The sequence below is a fragment of the Canis lupus genome, chromosome 31 (assembly GCF_011100685.1).
Source record: "Canis lupus familiaris isolate Mischka breed German Shepherd chromosome 31, alternate assembly UU_Cfam_GSD_1.0, whole genome shotgun sequence".
NCBI classification, from domain to species: Eukaryota; Metazoa; Chordata; class Mammalia; order Carnivora; family Canidae; genus Canis; species Canis lupus.
The window spans coordinates 20,047,540-20,062,605 of NC_049252.1; positions in this window are offsets into that span (position 1 = coordinate 20,047,540).

Sequence of the window (15,066 nt, forward strand, 5' to 3'; positions counted from 1 at the left end):
TGCCAGGAGCTATTCTTTCTTAAACCACAGAGATAGGCAGGCAAGAAAGAAAAAAGAAAAGTTAAGTTTTTGTGGCATAGCAAGCCACTAATAGCTTGGTAAAAAATAATCTATATAGTTAGTAGGGACTTCTAGTTCCCCCAATAGTGAATGAGCTAACTGGGACCTAATTTCTTACTGAAGAAAAAAATATTGCATAAAAATATTAAGACTATCTGATTAAAGGAATTAGATAATAAGCTCATGGAAAATTTTTGGTTCAGGATGTGGGAGAGGGCAGATGCCGAGTGAAGTCTGTTTTTGAGAGCCTCACGGAGGTAGGGAGAGATATTGAATTTTCAGTATAGTGCGAGGGAAGCAAAACTAGTAAATCCTAGTAAAGAAAATACCACTCGTATTTTTACAGAAAAGGTAAATGATCTTTGAATGTTAGAGATTTAAGTAGAAAAAAAAACAATGCAAATAGCTAATGTGTGGATAAATACCAATGATCACTGAGTAATATTTAGTTGGGTTTAAAACTTATATGGAACTAAATTACATGGATATAATAGAATATATTAGGAAGAGCAATAACTAGAGTTAGACTGGTTTATGTTTCTTACATTTTCAAAACAAGTACCAGGGGTGCCTGGTGACTCAGTGGTTGAGCGCCTGCCTTTGGCCCCAGGGCATGATCCTGGAGTCCTGGGATGAGTCCCACATCGGGCTCCTTGCATAGACCCTGCTTCTCCCTCTGCCTGTGTCTCTGCCTCTCTCTCTCTCTCTCGGGAATAAATAAATAAAATGTTTTTTAAAAAAGTACCAATTAATGCTGGATTTGATTAAAATTTGACAATGAGTGAATAGAAAAAGATTATGTAAATTATGTCTATATGCACCTTATAACACAGTTTCATAATATATAATGCAAAATGTGACAAGAATATAGGGAAATATCAATGAAACAAAAATCATAGAGAGCTTCATCTAGTTCAGTAACTAATGGAAAGTTAATTAGTAAGGATGCAGACAATTTCAATAACTTGATCAGCAGACATTCTCTGATATACAGAAAATAACATTCCCAAATGTAGGGTGCATATTAGTTTCAAAAATATGTGGAACACTTATAAAAATTGACTCTATTTGGGGTACACAGGGATCCCAGCAAATTCCAAAGAATCTACATCATGTAGAATAAATTCTCCATCACAATATATTTAGATTTAGCAATAGAGAACAGAAAACTAAACAAAAAGCGAACATAGTTGTATGTTTGAAAATGAAAAAAATCTAAATAAACAATATATCAAAGAAAATTATAATTATCTTTAGAAAATGGTTTTAGGGGTGCCTGGGTGGCTCAGTCAGCTGCGCTTCTGCTTTTAGCTCAGGTCACAATCTTGGAGCCCCAGGATTGAGCCCTGGGATCTAGCCCTGCATCAGGGTCCCTGCTCAGTGAAGAGTCGCCCTCTCCATCTGCCCCTCACCCTGCTCATGCTCTTTCTCACTCTCAAATAAATAAAATCTTTAAAAAAGAAGAAAGAAACAAAAAGAAAGAGAAAGAAGAAAGAAAGAAAGAAAGAAAGAAAGAAAGAAAGAAAGAAGAAAGAAAGGAAAGAGAGAAAGAAAGAAAGAGAAAGAAAGAGAGAAAGAAAGAGAGAAAGAGAGAAAGAAAGAAAGAAGAAAGAAAGAAAGAAAGAAAGAAAGAAAGAAAGAAAGAAAAAAGAAAGAAAGAAGAAAAAAAAAGAAAGAAAGAAAGAAAGAAAGAAAGAAAGAAAGAAAGAAAGAAAGAAAGAAAGAAAGAAAGAAAAAGATAGATGTTTTAGGGGCTCCTCGGTGGCTCAGTCAGTTGAGTGTCTGCCTTTGGCTCAGGAAAAGATCTTAGGGTCCTGGGATTGAGTCCCAGGTCGGGCTCCTGGATCAGTAGGGAGTCTGCTTCTTCCTCTCCCTCTACTCCTCCCCGCACTCATGTACGTGCACCTCTCTCTCTCTCTCTCTCTCACAAATAAAATTTTTTTTAAAAAATAGTTTTAATTGCCTTACTATATATCAGAAATTGTGAGGTGCAACTAAAACCATATTTAAAGGAAAATAGAGAGCTACTATACTATACTTTGAAAGGGCGAAAACTTGGAAATCATGTGCTAATCACAGCACAAAATAAAACCCCAGCAAATTGAATTAAGAAGTTACATAAAATGGGACGCCTGGGTGGCTGGCTCAGTGTTTGAGCCCCTGCCTTCTGCCCAGGGTGTGATCCTGGAATTTGGGGATCAAGTCCCAAGTCAGACTCCCAGCATGGAGACTGCTTCCCTCTCAGCCTGTGTCTCTGCCTCTCTCTCTCTCTCTCTCTCTCTCTCTCTCCTCTGTGTGTGTGTGTCTTTCAATAAATAAATAAAATCTTTAAAGAAAAAAAGTTACAAAAAGTGAAAAAAATAAGTATTAGAAATTAATAAAGCAGGAATTAAATACATATGTGAGAGAAAACTTAGTCAAAGGTTGAAGCTTGTAAAAAAGATTGATGTAGAGAACAAATCAATTCTGAAACTGATGAAGAGAAAAAGAGAGAAGGGAAAAACATCAACAGTAATCATCATTACAATAAAAATGAATTTGTGACAGGTACTTCAGCCTTTATGAAAAATAAAATAATAAATAAAATACATAACATGATTAAAAATAAAATACTAAATAATACTGATAATAAAATAATAATATTAGGTAATATTATTTTATGTCAATATATGACAAAATTTGACAAATGGACAAAATCTTACCAAATAAAACCTGTCAAAATGAAAGAAAAATAGAAGTCTTAAAATTTTAATAAATATTAAATAAGTTCAATGTGCAATAAAATACTTCCCACTAAGGAAATATTAGGTACAGTTAACTTTATATGTGAATTCTACAGAAGAAAAACAAAAACAACTTAAAAAGGCTGATCTTATAAAAGTTTTTTCCATAGAGTATAAAAATAAGGAGTACTCTACAAGTAGTTTTATGATACCAGCATCTTATGCAACTAAAACATGATAGAACTTGGCAAGAAAGAAAAATCAGAGACTATTTTTACCAGAAATTCTAAGCAAAATATTGGCAAACTAATTCAGCAATTTATATAAAGAAAAATAGATCATAGCCAGGCTGGATATATTATGGGAATATAGGATATATTTAATACTTGAGAATGAATCCATTTAATTCACAAACTAAAAATAAATGAAAAAATTATATGCATCTCAATGGATGCAAAAACATGTAACTAAGTACCTATTAATCAAAATATGATGGTGATAAACATTTAGAAAACTAGAAATTTAAGGAAACCTCCTTGATAGAATAAAAGCTACCTTTAATACCCTCACTTAATGGCAAAATGATGAAATTTTTCTGTTAGGAATAGAAGTGAAACAGAAATGCCTATTAAGATCACTTCAGAGCAGTTCTAGAAATTAGAAAAATAAAAATAGAAAGCCTTGGGGACACCTGGGTGGCTCAGTGGTGGAGCTTCTGCCTTCAGCTCAGGTTGTGATCAGTCCTGGGATCAAGTTCCACATCAGGCTCTCCTTAAGGAGCCTGCTGCTCCCTCTGCCTGTGTCTCTGCTTCTTTCTCTGTCTGTGTCTCTCATGAAAAAATAAATAAAATATTTTTTAAAAAAGTAAAAATACTTGAAGTGATAAAAATGTCATTATTTTCAGAAAGGAATTTAAATAATTGACGAGCACACTGTTAGAAATCTTAAGTGAAAAAAATAAAAATAAAAATAAAGAAATCTTAACTGAACATGGTAATTTGGGTGGACAAGTAATCATATGCAAAGCTTGTATACATTAGGAATATAGTTATAAAATAACATTTTAAAAATACATACTTCGGTTGGTTCAGTAACATATAATTAATCAATTTAACAATAGTATGCAAGACTACTAGACAGAAAACTATAAAATATTATTAAAATATATTTTAAAAGAATGAAATAGAAGACCAAAGAAATCTTAAAAATCAGTAAGGATCCTGTGGTCCTCAATCTAGTAACAGCAATGCTAATCTGTAAACCAAATATCCTTCTCTCACTCCTCTCTCTCTCTCTTTCCCACATACACACACATACACACTCACACACCCTGACATCTTTTTAAAAATGTATACTGGAGCCATGTTTCTTAAACTCTAACTTGTGTAGGAAACACCTGGGGAAATCGGTTATAATGAATATTCTTTTTTTTAAGATTTTATTTAATTATTCATGAGAGACACACAGAGAGAGAGAGGCAGAGACACAGGCAGAGGGAGAAGCAGACTCCCTGTGGGGAGCCCGATGTGGCACTTGATGTGGGACTCGATCTTGGGACTCCAGGATCTGCCCCGGGCCAAAGGCAGGCACATAACCGCTGAGCCACCCAGGTGTCCCTATAATGGATATTCTGATTCAGCAGGTCTGAGGTGGAGTCTAAGATTTTTCTTTTCTAACAAGTTCCCTGGGTAATTATGCTTCTGGTTTGAAGGCCACTCTTTGAGTAGCAAAGTGATACAGTTTATATTTTAATCCCTGGGGCACGACTGTCATTTTATGGACAGGAGACAGATGTGCTAATCCTTGTACAATGCATAGGGTCAGGACAAACCAATGAGGAATTATTCTATTTATTTTTTTAAAGATTTATTTATTTATTTTGAGAAAGAGAGTACCAGAGTGAGGGGCAGAGGGAAAGAATCTTAAGCAGACTCCCAACTGACTGTGGAGGTCCCACATGGGACTCCATCTCAGGACCCTGAGATCATGACCTGAGCCAAAATCAAGAGTTGGACCCTTAAGCAACCGAGCCGCCCAGGCACCCCATGGTCAGAAGATTTTTAAACATTATGGTGAGTTATTGGAAAACTGCCAGAAAATGTAGTCAGTGGGAGTTTGGTCAATGTGATGAGACCATCTGTGTTTGCTAAGTGTGACTTAATTGGAGTTAGGCTCCTTCCTTTCCACAGAGGCTAAGAGAAAGGAACTTGATCTTTCTTGATTACATATTAAAGGGATGGCTCTCAGGTCCTTGAAAAAGATATTTTTAGACAGTAGAAGACCTATCTCAGAGAGTAGAGAAAAAAATCGCAACTGCAATTTTTCTGTAGTAAATACTCTAAGCAAAGGACCGTTAGCCTCCCACTCCCTACCCCACTCCCTGCATAGATAAAAAGAAGCCTATCAAAATTTATTGACACTGAGGAGAACATTATGGCCATCTTGTTAAGTACCAATGTTCAAACACCTGCCTATATTCCCTCTCTCTCTCCCTGCCTACCTCACACCATCATTCCTTTCCTCCTTGTTCCTTTTCCTACTTTTCTTCTTTTTAAATTTCCTCTTTGATTACTTTTTTCCTCTTCTTTCTTTTCTTCCTCGCTTGATGTGCAAATTTACACACATTCACGCACACTTTACTTCACTTAGTAGAGACTTGAAATACCATTCTTTTACTTAGAAAAAAGAGATGTCAGTTACTATCAAAAGACAGGAATTGGTTGGTGTGACTCTCAATGGCCATTTTGCAATGGCAGTAAATGAAAGGGAGCAAATCATTCTAAAGTCTAGATCAAAGCCCTATACTTCACCTGTCCCACCTTCTCCTCCTTTTTATAGGTTTTTTGTTTCATCATTCTGCCAAATTCTGTTGCTTATTCCCCAGAATGCATGATGCAACATCTGTGGTGGCTTCCACAGAGATTTATTTAGCCAGAATTTCATTAAAATAGCAACTGAATTGACTCAATAAAATGTTGCTTATCTTAATAAAGCTCTTTAGAGCTTTGCAAATTTGCATTTAATACTCTTTAGTGTCATTACAGCATTAATAATCTGTGCCTAAAGAGCAATAAAAAAAAACTTTATACTTTCTATTTAATAGAGGTAGCTTCATAACCCTCCATTTTCATGCAACTTGGGCTTTTAAAGTACCAGACAGAAGCTAAGGGGAGAATATTCACATGCAAAACGTGGTCAAGTCTCAGTGGAATGGCTTACTTAGGCTGAATGAATCTGAGACTTCTAAGATATTGGCTTCTCCATATTACTCCGTCCAGGAAAATAATCCACATCTATTTTCTCAATCCTATAACATATACCTTCCATATCTCCTTAAGAAGAAATTGCTTTTAATTTCCCTGAAATCTTCTCATGCTAATAAAAATAAGATGGGAAGAAAGCAGTGAGAGGTGGGATTGGCATGTAAGTGAATGAGATGCTACCCTGACTGCTGCTTTTAGATAAAGTCTTTTAGATCCAAGAGCTTAAAAGAATCTCCAAGGGAAATAAAAGCGGGTGCCTAGCTTCCACCTCTTTAAATCTAATTTCTCCTAGTGGATTCTACTAGACTAAGTGAGAAGAAAAGAGATATTTCAAATCCTGATTTCAAATAACCACAGTGAGTTTCCTTCTTCCCAAAGCAAGCCTTGGGTAGTAAATTAGATGTACAAAGCAGACCAACATGAGACCAGGAAAGCCTCAGATGTGAATGGTCTTCTAAAGATATTTTATGCGGTGCCTGGATGGCTCAGTAGGTTGAGCATCTGCCTTTGGCTCAGGTCATGATCTCAGGGTCCTGGGATCCTGCATGGACCTCTTCATGAAGCTGCATGGACCTCTTCATGGAGCTGGCATTGGGGCTCCCTGCTCAGTGGGGAAGTGGGGAGTCTGCTTTTCCCTCTCCCACCTCCCCACCTCTCTGCTCCTCTGCACATGCCCTCTCTCTCTCTCTTTCTAATAAATAAAAAAATAATCTTAAGAAAGATATGAAGATATTTTATAGTACAACCAAAACACAATTCCAGGAATTATCTGTGACTTTCCTGGTTATAGAACCCAATACAGTGGGAGAGTAATTAACATTTTCCATAGTTCCAATTCATTTGGATGAAAAACAAGATGTGTGTTTGGAGGGGGAAGCAGAAGCAGAGGTCACACATGACAAGTCACTCAGAAATCTGTGTTTTTCAAGGGCTTGTGTGCTGCAGTGGTAGCACTTTTAAGTCTTCCCAGGGCTGCTTTAAACGGTCAGTGTCTCAGATTTCCTATGAGAGCAAGGCTGATTTTTCCAATTCAAAGGTGCATAATGAAAACTGAGATAAACCCTTCTAGCCATATTTCTTCACATCCACAGAATACATTCTCTAGCAAATCAGTCAGGATTATCTCTCAGCAAAATGGAACAGAGACATTAGGAAAAAACAACCAAGCAAGCAAGCAAGCAAAAAAGCAAACAACTAAGAAAACAAAAATCAGAACATGAATACACCCAAATTGGATCAGGACAATTAAAAAAAAAAAAAAGTATATTTACATTCAACAGTAAAGGCCAGCAGTGGAGATGTGCACTGAAAGAGTGTGAGATGAATGATAAAAATCTTCAAGAACGAGAGTGAACAACACATCTATGGATTGGGTAAAAAAGAGCAAAGTATCAAGTCCTGATTCAGGGAAAGGTCCCTGTCAGATGGAAGGCAGCCTCTGGTGAGCCACAGAGCAGGGAAGAAAACAAGCCATTTAGGCAAAGAGCAACAGAATTCAGGGTTGAAAATCAAAGTAATACACCACAAGATGCTTAAAGATAGCTTTGCTAGATAATTTTGAAAAGACGGGCTCTGAAAGGCTTAAAGAGGATTTAAAATCTCTTAGGGCAATTCCCTTATTGAATTTATCAATTAATTTAGATACAATTTCAGGAAAATTATGTTGCTTTGATTCATGTTGTTAACATGTTTTTTGTGCTATTTATCTTTGCACTATTAATGCACTGATGTAATGTTTGCATGGCACTATTCATATTTCCAGTGATGTGTTGAAAGAGAAGACCTTCAAAATATCGGCCTAGTAGGAGTTTAGAATGGTCATGGCCAAGGAATGCTGTGTAAATCCCATTCCCTTTACTTTTAAAAACTGAGTTATAGTTGACATATAGCATTCTATTAGTTTCAGGTGTGCAACATACTGATTCGGCAATTCTGGATCTTACGTGATGCTCATCACAGTAAGTGTAGTTACTATCTGTCAGCATGCAAAGTTATTGCAGTCTTATTGATTATATTCTCCTACGCTGTAATCTTCATCCCTGTGACTTATCTGTGCTAAGCTTCACCTATTTCACTCATCTCCTCAATCCCCTCTCTAGCTACCACCAGTTAGTTCCTGTATTTATGAGTCTGTTTCTCTTTTTGTTGTTGTTGTTGTTTCATCGTTCATTTGTTTTTTGTTTGACTCCACATATAAGTGAAGTCAAACGAGAATGTTGATTGTGGTTATGATGATCCTCATCTACCCGTGTATCCTTGGGATGTGAGGGTGGGAGGTTGTGAGGGGAATACAACAAGGAAACAAATAATTTGACAATTTTATTTATTGTTTTCTAAGACATCAGGACCTGTTGTGGAGGACTGTCAGACCCCAGATCTTGAGTCTAGTTCTGTAACTGAAAGGGAGTTCCCTGGGGGGCTGGAGTAGGAAGGAATGTGTTCTTCAAGTGTAAAGGAGGTGAAGAAGAACACTTGAGACTGAAAGGTTAGGCGTGCACTAGCCTACATAGGTTCCATTTTTGTTTACAAGTATTGACTTCCCATCTCTGGGGAATAATTGCACCATCCTTTCGCTGGCCTCAGTCCTGGTCATATGTTACCATATGGTAAAATGGAAGTACAAATGATGTTAGCACCTCTGTTAGAAGGTGAAGAGCCAGTGGATAGCTTGCCAGACCTTTCTGCCACTTGCTGTAGGATATGGAAGCATGTTTCAAACTTAAGTCTCCATCAACAACAGTCCCTTAATAATAATCAGCAGAGAGCCTTTGCTGAACCTATCTAGACAACTTGAACATGCAAAAAATAAACTTTGTCTTGTAAGCCAATGAGATGTTGGGATCCTTCCTAATGAAGCAAAATGTCTTATATCCTACCTCTGATTCAGAGAGATAATACAGATGTATTTACCATCAACCGGGAGTGCTTTAGAGTTTGGAGAAAGGATAAAGAGACTGAAAATAAAACAAATATATAATCTACATGGTACTGCTCCTTAATTCTTTTGTTCAATATCCTAATCTTTTGTGTTGACCCACTGACGCCTGGGCGGCTCAGTGGTTGGGCATCTGCCTTCGGCTGGGGGCGTGATCCTGGAGTGCCAGGATGAGTCCTGCATGGAGCCTGCCTCTCCCTCTGCCTGTGTCTCTGCCTCGGTGTGTGTGTGTGTGTGTGTGTGTGTGTGTGTATGTGTGTGCCTCATAGATAAACAAATAAAATCTTCTTTAAAAACCCTATCTTTCCCCATGATATTGGTATATGAATAACTTAAAGCACACCATATCAAACTGACAGTTTAACATTATATTGTCATTGCCCTGGGGACCAAAATGATAATAATTGAAGCCATAAAGTCAAAGAAGTCTAATCAGTGAATTTGGGAGGCTAACTGTGAAAAATTTAATTGAAGTTATTAAAGTTTGAATTGAGACATACATAATCTAGAAAGAATGCTGGAGTTTAACTGAAGTGAGTTAATATAAACAGGAACCCACAATGCCAATTTGTCAAGTGGCAAGAAAAATCAAGGTTCATAGGTCTACAAATGTTTGTGGTACAAAATTTTTCAGTGCACTATAGAAAGTTCCTGTTGAAGATTTCATAAGATTGTCAAGTCTCATTCAGGAGTCTTTCAATTTGAGAAAAATGTCATAGTTATTAGAAGGCAAAATCCCAGGTGTCCAGTACCTTATTTTCATTCTTCTTGTCTAAGGGAAGATAGTTATCTGCCCTTGAGCTGAGTTTGTAAGCCAAGAGACTCAAGTCAGGAAAGTAACATGAACAAGTCTAACACTTCATGCAATATGGCATAGTAAAAATAACACAGATTTGGGTGCCAGAAAGCCCTGGGTTTGAACTCCAGATCCAGAATTGTCAACAAATACGCTGAGCTTTGCAGGAAAAAAATAGCTATTTAGGATCCCCTCTGCAAATTTAGAAATGCTGTATGCTTCTTTTATAACTACATATGGTATATCTTTTTTGTACTCTCTGTTTTTTCGAATTATAAAAAATATTTTAATGTAAGGGCACACGTCCTTGATAGAGTAATAAATATAGGAATGTGTTTAATTCTAGAGTAGCTCTGGGAAAATCCCAGGAATCTAATTGTCAATGTACTAGTTGGAGAGTATTTTGCTTGATTTACTCAGTCCTCTTACAGTAAGAAGTAGTTGTTTTTTTAGGAAATACTTTCAGGTCTGATATGCAAGGATTTATTAATTAAAGAACAATCTTAACTGCATAGAGATGGAAGTTTGTGAATATGGCTTGGTATGGGAATAAATATGTTGAAATAAAGTCTTAAAGCCTTTTCTTCTCTGATGGATACAGATTTCTACAGCGCCAGGCAACTGCAGTTCCCTAATTAGTTACAGAATAAAAATGGTAGTGGAAGAAAGGCTGGGAATCTGGCTTTTTATTTCAATCTCTGCACTAACTCTATCTCCAGAACTGTCAAAACCTATTTGTACCTATACTAAGAAAATAGGAATTGTATTATCCCCATCTCTTTCTTGGGTACTGGGGAGAGTATAACAAACATAGCACATATAAATTCATGTACAATGTGTACACTTGTAATATATGTATTTAAAAAGCCAAAATATGTACAAGATCTTCATCTGTTTTGATGATCTTCACCTGAGATTGATCTGAGACAAAAGAAAAGGAGTGATACTAAAATCCATCCAAATAGGTCAAATCTTTCCGGAAGTTTCAAATTTTACTTGCTGAAATATTTTATCCACAAATGTATTTACCAAACAATAAAGGTTTGTTCTAGTAGCATGACAATAAAAATCTGTGTATCAATGTAGGGTACAAATAATTCTTAAAAAATAAGTAGAAAATAATATCCATTCCCAATGGCCACAACTGAGGGAGGTGTGAACAGAACTATGGTGAGGTAATATTAATACCAGTACAAATTATCTACTTAAAGAATTCTATAATGTTTCAAATGACCAAAAGACAATCTGGTTTTATTTGTGTAGAAGTTATTTGCTTAATGGTGCTCTCCTCCACCCAAGTTTATATATTAAAGTCCTAACCCCATGTACCTCAGGATGTAACTGTATTTGGAGCTAGGGCCTTTGAAGAGGTAACTGAGGTGAAATGAGGTCATATGACTGGGCCAAACCCGTTCGATTCATGTTCTTGAAAGAAGAGGAAATGAAGACACAGCTACACACAGACTTAGAGGTAGCAGTGTCAGGTCACAGGAAGAACACAGTCATCCACACGCTTCAGAATGGAATCATCCCTACCAACACTTTGATCCCAGTTTTGCCTCCAGAACCGTGAGAAAGTAAATGTCTATTGTTTAGGACACACAGTCTGTGGTTCCGTGTAATGACAACCCTAACAAACTAATACACAGAGGACTTCTTGTCTTTTCCAATTTTTTATAGCAATATCCTCAGGTGTATAATTTCTGGAAATAATTGAATATCAATTTTTACAACAAGGTGAAATATTTGTATTGATTTGGTATGTTTTACATTTATACCTAATGCATGAATGGCAACACTCTGGGTGACATCCCTTCAAGTTGAGGATGTAAATAAAAAAGACCTTCCGGGCATTACTTGTTTAAACATGGCAGAGCAGAACATTATTCTGTTAGTAGCTGTAGTAGATTGCAAAAATGCAATTCTTCACCTCTTCTTGTGTTCATACCCTGTATCACTTTTCCTAATTAGAGGTAGAATCTATTTTTCTCTGCCTTTGAATTTGCACTGGCCTTGGGACTTGCCTTGGATGACAGAATGTACCAGTAGTAATGGTGTGCCAACCTAGGCCTCCAGAAACTTTGTACACTTCGTCTTTCTTCAAACTTTTTTCTTCCCTGAACAAAAGCCATTCACCTGCTGGATGACAAGTGACAGGAGAACTAGTCATCTTTTACACCTTAGAAGACCACGAACCAGGTTCCAGGCATTTGAATTAAGCTAGGTTATCAGCTTCCTCCCTGTCTACCAACTATGAACCTTGTTAAGATCAGACAAGTCTGGTTGAGAGCATGTGAAATGTCCAGCAGACCTGTGGACTTGTGAGCCATAGTAGATGATGTTATTTATTTATTTATTTATTTATTTATTTATTTATTTATTTATTTTTTTGTAGATGATGTTATTTAGCCACTAAATTCTGGGATATTTTGTTTCTTGGTTTGGTCATACAATACTGAAGTCAAAAGTACTTTTAATTTAAAATTTTACTTATTTTTCCATTCATTTTGGATAGTTTTTTTCTGTCATCTAATTATCTATCTAATTATTTATTTAGCTTTACTTAGAATATATAACTTTAAATGTGTACTAATCCCTTGTTATAGATGTGGAAGTTATACTTGCTAGAAATTTTATATTTAATTAATGAAATTCCTTTAGCTGAAGACATGTGCTTGTGTGCACACACACACACACACTCACCAAAAATAGAAGTTAAATTACTTGTTATCTAGCATGATTTAGTGAATTACTATAATCAATTTTTGAAAATTAATGGCTTGTGTTATAGTTCTTTATAGGTAATTTTCTTTCACTGCTAATTTATAACCAAGAATCTCTTGAATCATGCTTCTATGCACTGTGTAGTTCTTACCAGAGTTTATTATATACAGCTGATGCTCAACCTCAATTGTTTCCTGGATATATTTAATAGAAGGGGGAAGGGGGAGGACGATGGTTTCTCTTTTGATTCTGTCCTCCACATGATTTATTGAGGCTGTGAATGTGGTTGAATAAAGTAATGACTGTTTCTTGAGTGTATAAATACATGAGAGCTAGTGGCATGGCTTAGAAGAATGGTCACATGAGCAGTTAAGAACTATGGACATTTATTTATCAATAACCCCTCTAAAGTAAGTGATAGTGTAGTCATGTCCCCTGCAATATCCTGAATCTGTATTTTTTTTTTTTTTACTTTCTCTTCATTTCTCATGGTATAAACCATCAAGACTTATGTTTTTAAAACTTGGAATCCATTATTTTTCTTTCAGCTTAATATTACTACCTAAAATTCTTTTTGATTTATTTTATCCCTATTTATGTTAGATTATCCCAAGGTACAAATCTTACCAGTGGCCCATGAATTAGGTACCCTGGACAGATATGCTCCAGCTCCCTGTTAAATAGCTCTTTGGATATCCATGGTTGAGCTGGGCCTTGATTCTTCTACTACAGATTTGATTGATACTTTATTTCTGAATAGTTGTAGAACTACAAGCCTAGTAAACCCTAATCCCTTCCTTTCACTCTACCCATACCACTTAACATTGACCATTTTTCTCTGCTTAGAACATTGATCCTGAAGTTCTTTCTCAAATGTAACCTCGTTGGCTGTGCCTTGACACTCTGTATAGCACTTGAAGCTGCCTCCATGGAGACAATATGTTTTTTTTCAATGATTGGTTAGTGGCTATCTTACTTTCCTAGGGCTCTCTAACAAAATATCATAGATTGGGTTGTTCAATTTTTTGAAAATTTAAGAAATCTACTAACAGTCCTGGAGGCTAGAAATCCCAAATCAAGGTATTGGCAGGGCTTGTTCCTTTGAGGGTCAGGAGAGGACAATCTGCTCCAGCCTTCTCTGCTTGGTTTGTTGATGACCACCTTCACCCTGCATTTCTTTTCATCACCTATCCTTCATGTCTCTCTATTCAAATCCCCTCAATTTATGAGTCATATTGGATTAGGGCCCACACTAATGACATCACTTTAATGTGATTACCACTATAAAGACCTTATGTCCAAAAAAAAAAAAAATTATGTTTTTAGGCCTTAGGCATTAGGACATCAATGTATGGATTTTGAGGTCAGCATAACTCAATCCCTAACACTGGTTACAGGCTTAAATTGATAGTATTGATGACATGGATTTGACTCTCTCATCTTCTTGTTATTGAGGTTGAAGGACAAAAAAATATGCAAAACAGAAACTAAAGATAATCTAAAGATTCAAAAGTGAAAAAAATCACTATACTCCACTCCTTACTTCACCATCTTGATATGCAAAACAGCTCTTCTGTTTGATTTAGTTTTATTTCAATGATTGGAATGCTAAGATTAGATGATGCTAACAAAGTTAAAATAGAGCAAGAAGGTGCATAAATAGAATGCCTAAAATCAAAGAAATAAATAATGATTTTTTCACACTGATTTTAATAAACTGAATCTTTCACAGAAAGGTTGCAGGGGTGATATATGGATAGCTACCCTATGCCTCTCTCTCAGATTCCCATATTGTGAATATCTTATATAAATTAGCATCGAAAAAAAATAAAAAATAAAAAATAAATAAATAAATAAATAAATTAGCATCGACCATTTGTTATGACTAACAACCTGACTTTATTCAAATGTTACTAACTAAAATCTACACTTTACTTGAATTTCACTATTTCACTAATTTTTCTCTATTTTCCATTCTAGGATCCTATCCAGAACACCACATCACACTTAGTTGTCAAGTCCCTTTATTTTCTCACAGTCTGATTATTTCTCAGACTTTCCATGATTTTTATGATTTGAATGCTTTGGAGGATTCCTGGTGAGGTATTTTGCAGAGTGTCCCTCAATTTGGATTATTTTCTCTCATGGTCAGGCTGTCATTATGTTTGAGGGACCAAATACCACAGAGATGAAGTGCCCTTCTCGTCACATCACATCATCTGTATTTGCTGTCGACACGACCAATCACTGATGTTAACCTTGATCACTTGGCCAAGGTAGTATTGGACAGGTCTCTTTACTGTACAGTTACTTTTTCTCCTTTTCCTTATACTATGTAGAATTAAGTCAGTGTGTGCAACCAACTCTGAAGGTGGGGAGTGGCCAAGTTGATTTATAATTTTTTTTTCTTCCAAAATTTTTGCACTACTAGATTGTCCTTTCTCTTCTACTCTAAAGTAAATGTAAAGTCAGTACTTTGTTCAGTTAATATTGCTAGAAACATACAAACACAGACAACTTGATTTACAAAAGAATATTTCTGTAAAATTCAGAATAAATATGCAG